Source organism: Haliotis asinina, chromosome 4, assembly GCF_037392515.1.
Source record: "Haliotis asinina isolate JCU_RB_2024 chromosome 4, JCU_Hal_asi_v2, whole genome shotgun sequence".
NCBI lineage: Eukaryota > Metazoa > Mollusca > Gastropoda > Lepetellida > Haliotidae > Haliotis > Haliotis asinina.
The window spans coordinates 5,373,975-5,388,151 of NC_090283.1; the positions used below are offsets into that span (position 1 = coordinate 5,373,975).

Here is a 14,177-nt window from a genome sequence, read left to right on the forward strand (position 1 = left end):
GTTTTGGGCAGGTTAACCAATCAATTTCCAAAATTATGAGGATATTTTCACTTTGTACCCTGTAAACTGGCTTATACATGAAACTGTCAAGTCTAACAACCTCAAAACAATACACAGTAAATAGTTTTGATTTCCTGGAAGTTTTTTAAAGTCTTAGCTTGAAGAATCAATAGATTCAAGCATAAGTTCCTATCATGCTGTGGTCTAAAAGTGACTTCATCTGTTTAAGGGGTCATTTGCCTTGATCGACGAACAGGCGGCAGGGTACTCTGATCAGTGTTCCAGACAGCTAGGCATTATGCATCTCCTCACTTAATACTTTCTGACAAACTTCATCAACCAGCCTTACATATGTCAAGATGCTAAAGCTGCTTAGTGTGAAATCTCTCCAATTTCTGGCCTGTATTCCATGATTTTGGTCTTTCAAAATATATTCTGGGTTGATATGATCTAGGCAGACCCAGTCATGTATGGAATCAACCCATGACCCCCTTCTTTTGTGAAATAGGAGTAAACTCCCATGGTATATACATGATTTGAAAACTTTCTCTATGAAAGCAGAAATGCATTTTTGCAAAGCTTTGATGAAGTAGACATGATGTAACTCTTACACCTCTATCAGTGCAGCAAATCTCTTTATTCTTTTGCCATAAAAGATATGTTGGACAGAAAAAAATATTGAGGTTTCATGCAGTTTTATTTTTTTTCTGAGAAGTTACATGTATATACAGTACATAAATCACAGATTGGCCTAGTGCAGATGCAGACCATTTTTTCTGTAGGGTTCGAGCACATTTCAGTAAGTCATACTTTACATGCCTTCCTGTGTTTATTTCACCATGGAAACAAGTCAGTATTAATGTGGAGGCAAATTTAAAGGTGATGGGAGTAAAGATAGGGTTGTTTTGAGTGGAATAGATTGTTCTAGTGTTGTGAATATGAACGTTGCTTCGTTTTGAGGCCCAACAGTGGTAATAGACCCCTATGGTGAGTTCTACCCTTGATTAATGGTTACCTGCTTCTGAATTTGTTGGAACTGATGAATTTGACAACAAAGTAAGCCGAAATAAACACTATTATAACAATGTGAGTGTCTGAGGTAATCCCCTGAGGGTCAAATTAAAGTTAAATGATGATAAAATCATGAAATATGATCACTGGACAGCTGAACATGTCACAAACCCTTGTTTTAAATGTAAACACTGAAGCATATGGTCAATTCTTTCTGTCTGACCCCTTTTGCATGTGAATCAACTTAATTTTCTTTCCTTTTTTAAAAAAAAATCCCCCTTTTTAACACATATGACTTTCAAAATTATTTTTTGTTTTATCTACAACTGTCTCATTGCTGTTTTGGATTTTATGATTTGACATTTAATGTAATAGCAACATTATTTTCAGCTTGCAGAATGCCTGTTGATGAATGGGGAGGTGTGTATGCACACATACAGCAGAAACAGAAGCCTTCACATCCAATGTGGTATTTCGACAAGCCGGTCTGAAGTCTGTTGTTGACTGCGTCTAATCAATCACACGCCCTTTTCTTCGATATGCCTTACCACCTTGTATCAGTTGCAGTACTTGGATATATAGGTACATACAGTACATTTAAGTACCCCAGTCCAGTTAAAACACCACAATGTCTGACTGGTAACTTCCACCACTCGGTCAGCATCATCCATTAGAGGTTTCTGACCATGCTCTCTTAATGCCTCACTGTGCAGTATTTCTTTTTGCCAGACATGAATTAACTGCTGTACATGAACCCAAGAAGTTGATTAGATGTAAATAATAACAACTGACCCTTGTAGAATGGGTCTGACCACAAATTTTATTGACATGAGACTGTGTGATGTCTTTAAATTATCTCCCTTGTTTACCCATAGACAATATGTGTTCTTTTCACCCAGTAACCCATAAATTATTGCAGAGAAACACTGTTTTTAGCTGATACTGTCAAATACTGTTAACTCTGAATAGAAATATTCAGTTTTGGGCAGGTTAACCAATCAATTTCCAAAATTATGAGGATATTTTCACTTTGTACCCTGTAAACTGGCTTATACATGAAACTGTCAAGTCTAACAACCTCAAAACAATACACAGTAAATAGTTTTGATTTCCTGGAAGTTTTTTAAAGTCTTAGCTTGAAGAATCAATAGATTCAAGCATAAGTTCCTATCATGCTGTGGTCTAAAAGTGACTTCATCTGTTTAAGGGGTCATTTGCCTTGATCGACGAACAGGCGGCAGGGTACTCTGATCAGTGTTCCAGACAGCTAGGCATTATGCATCTCCTCACTTAATACTTTCTGACAAACTTCATCAACCAGCCTTACATATGTCAAGATGCTAAAGCTGCTTAGTGTGAAATCTCTCCAATTTCTGGCCTGTATTCCATGATTTTGGTCTTTCAAAATATATTCTGGGTTGATATGATCTAGGCAGACCCAGTCATGTATGGAATCAACCCATGACCCCCTTCTTTTGTGAAATAGGAGTAAACTCCCATGGTATATACATGATTTGAAAACTTTCTCTATGAAAGCAGAAATGCATTTTTGCAAAGCTTTGATGAAGTAGACATGATGTAACTCTTACACCTCTATCAGTGCAGCAAATCTCTTTATTCTTTTGCCATAAAAGATATGTTGGACAGAAAAAAATATTGAGGTTTCATGCAGTTTTATTTTTTTTCTGAGAAGTTACATGTATATACAGTACATAAATCACAGATTGGCCTAGTGCAGATGCAGACCATTTTTTCTACAGGTTCCACTACACTATATCAGTATCACATGCTGCCCGAGCGAGGACCGTATGGAAACAACTCAAACGGACAGAGGCCTGTGACAGCTGTGATTGGATGAAATAGTGTAAGATGTGTATGTGTTTTAAAAGCACATCCACCCTGTTATTAAAATTGACCACAATTTTAAGTATTTAGTGCTGTCATTTTTATCACCATGGGTTATGCCTATGTGTGTACATATATTTGGAAGTAGGTGACATTCGGTGCGGAGCTGGGGGTTGATGTGTTCCGCTTCCTGTGCTTGGCAAATGTGCCGGACAAGTTGGCCACAACTTGTGTTTTATTGTAGCTTAGAGGCCAGACTGTGCCCATGTGTACATGGAATGGTTGTTGATAGCCTGGATATTTTTTAAAAAAATATAAGGTTACTATAGAAGTCTATGGGAAAACATTTGGTGTTGTGTAACCTGTAGGGTTCGAGCACATTTCAGTAAGTCATACTTTACATGCCTTCCTGTGTTTATTTCACCATGGAAACAAGTCAGTATTAATGTGGAGGCAAATTTAAAGGTGATGGGAGTAAAGATAGGGTTGTTTTGAGTGGAATAGATTGTTCTAGTGTTGTGAATATGAACGTTGCTTCGTTTTGAGGCCCAACAGTGGTAATAGACCCCTATGGTGAGTTCTACCCTTGATTAATGGTTACCTGCTTCTGAATTTGTTGGAACTGATGAATTTGACAACAAAGTAAGCCGAAATAAACACTATTATAACAATGTGAGTGTCTGAGGTAATCCCCTGAGGGTCAAATTAAAGTTAAATGATGATAAAATCATGAAATATGATCACTGGACAGCTGAACATGTCACAAACCCTTGTTTTAAATGTAAACACTGAAGCATATGGTCAATTCTTTCTGTCTGACCCCTTTTGCATGTGAATCAACTTAATTTTCTTTCCTTTTTTAAAAAAAAATCCCCCTTTTTAACACATATGACTTTCAAAATTATTTTTTGTTTTATCTACAACTGTCTCATTGCTGTTTTGGATTTTATGATTTGACATTTAATGTAATAGCAACATTATTTTCAGCTTGCAGAATGCCTGTTGATGAATGGGGAGGTGTGTATGCACACATACAGCAGAAACAGAAGCCTTCACATCCAATGTGGTATTTCGACAAGCCGGTCTGAAGTCTGTTGTTGACTGCGTCTAATCAATCACACGCCCTTTTCTTCGATATGCCTTACCACCTTGTATCAGTTGCAGTACTTGGATATATAGGTACATACAGTACATTTAAGTACCCCAGTCCAGTTAAAACACCACAATGCCTGACTGGTAACTTCCACCACTCGGTCAGCATCATCCATTAGAGGTTTCTGACCATGCTCTCTTAATGCCTCACTGTGCAGTATTTCTTTTTGCCAGACATGAATTAACTGCTGTACATGAACCCAAGAAGTTGATTAGATGTAAATAATAACAACTGACCCTTGTAGAATGGGTCTGACCACAAATTTTATTGACATGAGACTGTGTGATGTCTTTAAATTATCTCCCTTGTTTACCCATAGACAATATGTGTTCTTTTCACCCAGTAACCCATAAATTATTGCAGAGAAACACTGTTTTTAGCTGATACTGTCAAATACTGTTAACTCTGAATAGAAATATTCAGTTTTGGGCAGGTTAACCAATCAATTTCCAAAATTATGAGGATATTTTCACTTTGTACCCTGTAAACTGGCTTATACATGAAACTGTCAAGTCTAACAACCTCAAAACAATACACAGTAAATAGTTTTGATTTCCTGGAAGTTTTTTAAAGTCTTAGCTTGAAGAATCAATAGATTCAAGCATAAGTTCCTATCATGCTGTGGTCTAAAAGTGACTTCATCTGTTTAAGGGGTCATTTGCCTTGATCGACGAACAGGCGGCAGGGTACTCTGATCAGTGTTCCAGACAGCTAGGCATTATGCATCTCCTCACTTAATACTTTCTGACAAACTTCATCAACCAGCCTTACATATGTCAAGATGCTAAAGCTGCTTAGTGTGAAATCTCTCCAATTTCTGGCCTGTATTCCATGATTTTGGTCTTTCAAAATATATTCTGGGTTGATATGATCTAGGCAGACCCAGTCATGTATGGAATCAACCCATGACCCCCTTCTTTTGTGAAATAGGAGTAAACTCCCATGGTATATACATGATTTGAAAACTTTCTCTATGAAAGCAGAAATGCATTTTTGCAAAGCTTTGATGAAGTAGACATGATGTAACTCTTACACCTCTATCAGTGCAGCAAATCTCTTTATTCTTTTGCCATAAAAGATATGTTGGACAGAAAAAAATATTGAGGTTTCATGCAGTTTTATTTTTTTTCTGAGAAGTTACATGTATATACAGTACATAAATCACAGATTGGCCTAGTGCAGATGCAGACCATTTTTTCTACATGTAGGGTTCGAGCACATTTCAGTAAGTCATACTTTACATGGCTTCCTGTGTTTATTTCACCATGGAAACAAGTCAGTATTAATGTGGAGGCAAATTTAAAGGTGATGGGAGTAAAGATAGGGTTGTTTTGAGTGGAATAGATTGTTCTAGTGTTGTGAATATGAACGTTGCTTCGTTTTGAGGCCCAACAGTGGTAATAGACCCCTATGGTGAGTTCTACCCTTGATTAATGGTTACCTGCTTCTGAATTTGTTGGAACTGATGAATTTGACAACAAAGTAAGCCGAAATAAACACTATTATAACAATGTGAGTGTCTGAGGTAATCCCCTGAGGGTCAAATTAAAGTTAAATGATGATAAAATCATGAAATATGATCACTGGACAGCTGAACATGTCACAAACCCTTGTTTTAAATGTAAACACTGAAGCATATGGTCAATTCTTTCTGTCTGACCCCTTTTGCATGTGAATCAACTTAATTTTCTTTCCTTTTTTAAAACAAAATCCCCCTTTTTAACACATATGACTTTCAAAATTATTTTTTGTTTTATCTACAACTGTCTCATTGCTGTTTTGGATTTTATGATTTGACATTTAATGTAATAGCAACATTATTTTCAGCTTGCAGAATGCCTGTTGATGAATGGGGAGGTGTGTATGCACACATACAGCAGAAACAGAAGCCTTCACATCCAATGTGGTATTTCGACAAGCCGGTCTGAAGTCTGTTGTTGACTGCGTCTAATCAATCACACGCCCTTTTCTTCGATATGCCTTACCACCTTGTATCAGTTGCAGTACTTGGATATATAGGTACATACAGTACATTTAAGTACCCCAGTCCAGTTAAAACACCACAATGTCTGACTGGTAACTTCCACCACTCGGTCAGCATCATCCATTAGAGGTTTCTGACCATGCTCTCTTAATGCCTCACTGTGCAGTATTTCTTTTTGCCAGACATGAATTAACTGCTGTACATGAACCCAAGAAGTTGATTAGATGTAAATAATAACAACTGACCCTTGTAGAATGGGTCTGACCACAAATTTTATTGACATGAGACTGTGTGATGTCTTTAAATTATCTCCCTTGTTTACCCATAGACAATATGTGTTCTTGTCACCCAGTAACCCATAAATTATTGCAGAGAAACACTGTTTTTAGCTGATACTGTCAAATACTGTTAACTCTGAATAGAAATATTCAGTTTTGGGCAGGTTAACCAATCAATTTCCAAAATTATGAGGATATTTTCACTTTGTACCCTGTAAACTGGCTTATACATGAAACTGTCAAGTCTAACAACCTCAAAACAATACACAGTAAATAGTTTTGATTTCCTGGAAGTTTTTTAAAGTCTTAGCTTGAAGAATCAATAGATTCAAGCATAAGTTCCTATCATGCTGTGGTCTAAAAGTGACTTCATCTGTTTAAGGGGTCATTTGCCTTGATCGACGAACAGGCGGCAGGGTACTCTGATCAGTGTTCCAGACAGCTAGGCATTATGCATCTCCTCACTTAATACTTTCTGACAAACTTCATCAACCAGCCTTACATATGTCAAGATGCTAAAGCTGCTTAGTGTGAAATCTCTCCAATTTCTGGCCTGTATTCCATGATTTTGGTCTTTCAAAATATATTCTGGGTTGATATGATCTAGGCAGACCCAGTCATGTATGGAATCAACCCATGACCCCCTTCTTTTGTGAAATAGGAGTAAACTCCCATGGTATATACATGATTTGAAAACTTTCTCTATGAAAGCAGAAATGCATTTTTGCAAAGCTTTGATGAAGTAGACATGATGTAACTCTTACACCTCTATCAGTGCAGCAAATCTCTTTATTCTTTTGCCATAAAAGATATGTTGGACAGAAAAAAATATTGAGGTTTCATGCAGTTTTATTTTTTTTCTGAGAAGTTACATGTATATACAGTACATAAATCACAGATTGGCCTAGTGCAGATGCAGACCATTTTTTCTACAGGTTCCACTACACTATATCAGTATCACATGCTGCCCGAGCGAGGACCGTATGGAAACAACTCAAACGGACAGAGGGCTGTGACATCTGTGATTGGATGAAATAGTGTAAGATGTGTATGTGTTTTAAAAGCACATCCACCCTGTTATTAAAATTGACCACAATTTTAAGTATTTAGTGCTGTCATTTTTATCACCATGGGTTATGCCTATGTGTGTACATATATTTGGAAGTAGGTGACATTCGGTGCGGAGCTGGGGGTTGATGTGTTCCGCTTCCTGTGCTTGGCAAATGTGCCGGACAAGTTGGCCACAACTTGTGTTTTATTGTAGCTTAGAGGCCAGACTGTGCCCATGTGTACATGGAATGGTTGTTGATAGCCTGGATATTTTTTAAAAAAATATAAGGTTACTATAGAAGTCTATGGGAAAACATTTGGTGTTGTGTAACCTGTAGGGTTCGAGCACATTTCAGTAAGTCATACTTTACATGCCTTCCTGTGTTTATTTCACCATGGAAACAAGTCAGTATTAATGTGGAGGCAAATTTAAAGGTGATGGGAGTAAAGATAGGGTTGTTTTGAGTGGAATAGATTGTTCTAGTGTTGTGAATATGAACGTTGCTTCGTTTTGAGGCCCAACAGTGGTAATAGACCCCTATGGTGAGTTCTACCCTTGATTAATGGTTACCTGCTTCTGAATTTGTTGGAACTGATGAATTTGACAACAAAGTAAGCCGAAATAAACACTATTATAACAATGTGAGTGTCTGAGGTAATCCCCTGAGGGTCAAATTAAAGTTAAATGATGATAAAATCATGAAATATGATCACTGGACAGCTGAACATGTCACAAACCCTTGTTTTAAATGTAAACACTGAAGCATATGGTCAATTCTTTCTGTCTGACCCCTTTTGCATGTGAATCAACTTAATTTTCTTTCCTTTTTTAAAAAAAAATCCCCCTTTTTAACACATATGACTTTCAAAATTATTTTTTGTTTTATCTACAACTGTCTCATTGCTGTTTTGGATTTTATGATTTGACATTTAATGTAATAGCAACATTATTTTCAGCTTGCAGAATGCCTGTTGATGAATGGGGAGGTGTGTATGCACACATACAGCAGAAACAGAAGCCTTCACATCCAATGTGGTATTTCGACAAGCCGGTCTGAAGTCTGTTGTTGACTGCGTCTAATCAATCACACGCCCTTTTCTTCGATATGCCTTACCACCTTGTATCAGTTGCAGTACTTGGATATATAGGTACATACAGTACATTTAAGTACCCCAGTCCAGTTAAAACACCACAATGTCTGACTGGTAACTTCCACCACTCGGTCAGCATCATCCATTAGAGGTTTCTGACCATGCTCTCTTAATGCCTCACTGTGCAGTATTTCTTTTTGCCAGACATGAATTAACTGCTGTACATGAACCCAAGAAGTTGATTAGATGTAAATAATAACAACTGACCCTTGTAGAATGGGTCTGACCACAAATTTTATTGACATGAGACTGTGTGATGTCTTTAAATTATCTCCCTTGTTTACCCATAGACAATATGTGTTCTTGTCACCCAGTAACCCATAAATTATTGCAGAGAAACACTGTTTTTAGCTGATACTGTCAAATACTGTTAACTCTGAATAGAAATATTCAGTTTTGGGCAGGTTAACCAATCAATTTCCAAAATTATGAGGATATTTTCACTTTGTACCCTGTAAACTGGCTTATACATGAAACTGTCAAGTCTAACAACCTCAAAACAATACACAGTAAATAGTTTTGATTTCCTGGAAGTTTTTTAAAGTCTTAGCTTGAAGAATCAATAGATTCAAGCATAAGTTCCTATCATGCTGTGGTCTAAAAGTGACTTCATCTGTTTAAGGGGTCATTTGCCTTGATCGACGAACAGGCGGCAGGGTACTCTGATCAGTGTTCCAGACAGCTAGGCATTATGCATCTCCTCACTTAATACTTTCTGACAAACTTCATCAACCAGCCTTACATATGTCAAGATGCTAAAGCTGCTTAGTGTGAAATCTCTCCAATTTCTGGCCTGTATTCCATGATTTTGGTCTTTCAAAATATATTCTGGGTTGATATGATCTAGGCAGACCCAGTCATGTATGGAATCAACCCATGACCCCCTTCTTTTGTGAAATAGGAGTAAACTCCCATGGTATATACATGATTTGAAAACTTTCTCTATGAAAGCAGAAATGCATTTTTGCAAAGCTTTGATGAAGTAGACATGATGTAACTCTTACACCTCTATCAGTGCAGCAAATCTCTTTATTCTTTTGCCATAAAAGATATGTTGGACAGAAAAAAATATTGAGGTTTCATGCAGTTTTATTTTTTTTCTGAGAAGTTACATGTATATACAGTACATAAATCACAGATTGGCCTAGTGCAGATGCAGACCATTTTTTCTACAGGTTCCACTACACTATATCAGTATCACATGCTGCCCGAGCGAGGACCGTATGGAAACAACTCAAACGGACAGAGGCCTGTGACAGCTGTGATTGGATGAAATAGTGTAAGATGTGTATGTGTTTTAAAAGCACATCCACCCTGTTATTAAAATTGACCACAATTTTAAGTATTTAGTGCTGTCATTTTTATCACCATGGGTTATGCCTATGTGTGTACATATATTTGGAAGTAGGTGACATTCGGTGCGGAGCTGGGGGTTGATGTGTTCCGCTTCCTGTGCTTGGCAAATGTGCCGGACAAGTTGGCCACAACTTGTGTTTTATTGTAGCTTAGAGGCCAGACTGTGCCCATGTGTACATGGAATGGCTGTTGATAGCCTGGATATTTTTTAAAAAAATATAAGGTTACTATAGAAGTCTATGGGAAAACATTTGGTGTTGTGTAACCTGTAGGGTTCGAGCACATTTCAGTAAGTCATACTTTACATGCCTTCCTGTGTTTATTTCACCATGGAAACAAGTCAGTATTAATGTGGAGGCAAATTTAAAGGTGATGGGAGTAAAGATAGGGTTGTTTTGAGTGGAATAGATTGTTCTAGTGTTGTGAATATGAACGTTGCTTCGTTTTGAGGCCCAACAGTGGTAATAGACCCCTATGGTGAGTTCTACCCTTGATTAATGGTTACCTGCTTCTGAATTTGTTGGAACTGATGAATTTGACAACAAAGTAAGCCGAAATAAACACTATTATAACAATGTGAGTGTCTGAGGTAATCCCCTGAGGGTCAAATTAAAGTTAAATGATGATAAAATCATGAAATATGATCACTGGACAGCTGAACATGTCACAAACCCTTGTTTTAAATGTAAACACTGAAGCATATGGTCAATTCTTTCTGTCTGACCCCTTTTGCATGTGAATCAACTTAATTTTCTTTCCTTTTTTAAAAAAAAATCCCCCTTTTTAACACATATGACTTTCAAAATTATTTTTTGTTTTATCTACAACTGTCTCATTGCTGTTTTGGATTTTATGATTTGACATTTAATGTAATAGCAACATTATTTTCAGCTTGCAGAATGCCTGTTGATGAATGGGGAGGTGTGTATGCACACATACAGCAGAAACAGAAGCCTTCACATCCAATGTGGTATTTCGACAAGCCGGTCTGAAGTCTGTTGTTGACTGCGTCTAATCAATCACACGCCCTTTTCTTCGATATGCCTTACCACCTTGTATCAGTTGCAGTACTTGGATATATAGGTACATACAGTACATTTAAGTACCCCAGTCCAGTTAAAACACCACAATGTCTGACTGGTAACTTCCACCACTCGGTCAGCATCATCCATTAGAGGTTTCTGACCATGCTCTCTTAATGCCTCACTGTGCAGTATTTCTTTTTGCCAGACATGAATTAACTGCTGTACATGAACCCAAGAAGTTGATTAGATGTAAATAATAACAACTGACCCTTGTAGAATGGGTCTGACCACAAATTTTATTGACATGAGACTGTGTGATGTCTTTAAATTATCTCCCTTGTTTACCCATAGACAATATGTGTTCTTGTCACCCAGTAACCCATAAATTATTGCAGAGAAACACTGTTTTTAGCTGATACTGTCAAATACTGTTAACTCTGAATAGAAATATTCAGTTTTGGGCAGGTTAACCAATCAATTTCCAAAATTATGAGGATATTTTCACTTTGTACCCTGTAAACTGGCTTATACATGAAACTGTCAAGTCTAACAACCTCAAAACAATACACAGTAAATAGTTTTGATTTCCTGGAAGTTTTTTAAAGTCTTAGCTTGAAGAATCAATAGATTCAAGCATAAGTTCCTATCATGCTGTGGTCTAAAAGTGACTTCATCTGTTTAAGGGGTCATTTGCCTTGATCGACGAACAGGCGGCAGGGTACTCTGATCAGTGTTCCAGACAGCTAGGCATTATGCATCTCCTCACTTAATACTTTCTGACAAACTTCATCAACCAGCCTTACATATGTCAAGATGCTAAAGCTGCTTAGTGTGAAATCTCTCCAATTTCTGGCCTGTATTCCATGATTTTGGTCTTTCAAAATATATTCTGGGTTGATATGATCTAGGCAGACCCAGTCATGTATGGAATCAACCCATGACCCCCTTCTTTTGTGAAATAGGAGTAAACTCCCATGGTATATACATGATTTGAAAACTTTCTCTATGAAAGCAGAAATGCATTTTTGCAAAGCTTTGATGAAGTAGACATGATGTAACTCTTACACCTCTATCAGTGCAGCAAATCTCTTTATTCTTTTGCCATAAAAGATATGTTGGACAGAAAAAAATATTGAGGTTTCATGCAGTTTTATTTTTTTTCTGAGAAGTTACATGTATATACAGTACATAAATCACAGATTGGCCTAGTGCAGATGCAGACCATTTTTTCTACAGGTTCCACTACACTATATCAGTATCACATGCTGCCCGAGCGAGGACCGTATGGAAACAACTCAAACGGACAGAGGCCTGTGACAGCTGTGATTGGATGAAATAGTGTAAGATGTGTATGTGTTTTAAAAGCACATCCACCCTGTTATTAAAATTGACCACAATTTTAAGTATTTAGTGCTGTCATTTTTATCACCATGGGTTATGCCTATGTGTGTACATATATTTGGAAGTAGGTGACATTCGGTGCGGAGCTGGGGGTTGATGTGTTCCGCTTCCTGTGCTTGGCAAATGTGCCGGACAAGTTGGCCACAACTTGTGTTTTATTGTAGCTTAGAGGCCAGACTGTGCCCATGTGTACATGGAATGGCTGTTGATAGCCTGGATATTTTTTAAAAAAATATAAGGTTACTATAGAAGTCTATGGGAAAACATTTGGTGTTGTGTAACCTTCATGCTTACTGTGTACAGTGCAAGGGAGACAACTAGGTGCAATTCCTAACGGAATCACAAGCGGCACTGGGGTAGCTCAGAGGATAAAGCGTCCGCTCATTACGCAGAAAACCTGCAGAATTCTGTTCCCCACATGGTACAAAGTGTGAAACCCCGTGATATTGTTGGAACGCTGCTAAAAGCGGCGCAAAACTAAACTCACTTTGGTACATCGAAGAACTGAATGACTGTCAGACACCTAGTCCCCAACACACAAGTAATATTTTCACTTTGTTGTTCCAAGTAAATGAATATACACCTGTGTCGTTGTTGATACAGATGAAATTAAAAGGTTCGAATACATTAATGCAACGTTGCATTAAATCGACTCTCGTGCCATCTATCAGCCAAACATCAAGCCAAACACCATTGAATTGTGTCCCTTGAAACGCTCTTTCCCTTTATGATTCAGGCCAGTTCAGTAAGTGAATGAGTTTTGCAGTCAGCAATATTCCAGCCATATGTCGGCGGTCTGTAAATAATCGAGTCTGGACCAGACAGTTCAGTGATCAACAACATGTGCATCGACCTGCGCAATTGGGAACCGATGACATGTGTCAACCAAGTCAGCGAGTCTGACCACCCGATCCCGTTAGTCGCCCCTTACGACAAGCATAGTCGTTCAGGCCAGTTCAAGGGTGCTGCTGTGAGATTTATTACACAGATCCCTACAACCGCTCCTATAGCCTTCGTGAGAATGCAACAACCTAGAAATGTTACACAACCATTATCAGCTTCACAAAATTGTTCATCGTTGTCCTAGAGCTTATCGTATGTCAGCAGGAATGGAATATCACGATTTATATCACACATGCAAACGATAATCAATATGTTTGGAACTTACTCCAAACACTGTTAAATCTAATGTCGGAATCTCATGCAAATATCTTGAAATGTGATAAATCTGGCACTGGAAGAATCCGACCGCCTTAGGAAAGACAAACAGACACTTGAAGATGTGTTACCAAACCCAGAAATGTATGTTTTCGCTAAACGTGTTTGGCCAGGGTGCACAGACTGACCACAAGCTATGAAGCTCATTTCAAACACCCAACCAATCAGTATATGCACATCAGACCTAATTCGTCACCACTTTCCCCTGTCATCTGTACGCAAGAATCGCTTGTCGGCAAACCAGAAGTGGGTGACAAAAAGGACAGATTTATAAGTCACTGTCATTCGTTAACAATAGCCGTAACTTCTGCAACCTCCAAGAAGCCGCACCAAAATACGACAGACCAATCAGAGAGCGAGTGAGGATTGATGTGCTTCGATTGATAAAACAATCCTGAGTATTTAAGTCGGTTATGGAATGTATTTCCAATTCTTTGCATCTGTATGTTCTGACGAATTAAATAAACTCAATAAACACTCGCCACACAAGTGCTACAAGCTGGTTTTATGTTTTGTTATCACAATAGTTAAACGGTAATTTGATTTGCAGTTTATTTGTACTGGGAGAATGCACAATGTCCTGATTCGAGATCGTCAGCAACAACTGATTGTTCCCTGAATCGTACATGAATATATATAAATGTCTTTGTATGGTAAACGTTCTTTCTGCAAAAAAAAGTGCTTGGAAACAGACATACAAGAGA

At 37.9% G+C, this 14,177-nt stretch overlaps 2 long non-coding RNA genes across 2 annotated transcripts; both read left to right on the forward strand.

Moving 5' to 3' along the window:
• The first annotated feature begins 1,407 nt into the window (after window positions 1-1,407).
• LOC137282088 (uncharacterized) lies at window positions 1,408-4,025 on the forward strand. The gene is made up of 3 exons (XR_010956790.1): window positions 1,408-1,593; window positions 2,772-2,875; window positions 3,844-4,025. It is a non-coding gene; the product is annotated as an uncharacterized lncRNA (long non-coding RNA).
• A 4,259-nt stretch (window positions 4,026-8,284) lies between these two features.
• LOC137282086 (uncharacterized) lies at window positions 8,285-12,188 on the forward strand. Its single transcript, XR_010956788.1, has 4 exons — window positions 8,285-8,470; window positions 9,649-9,752; window positions 10,721-10,912; window positions 12,091-12,188. It is a non-coding gene; the product is annotated as an uncharacterized lncRNA (long non-coding RNA).
• The last annotated feature ends 1,989 nt before the right edge of the window (window positions 12,189-14,177 follow it).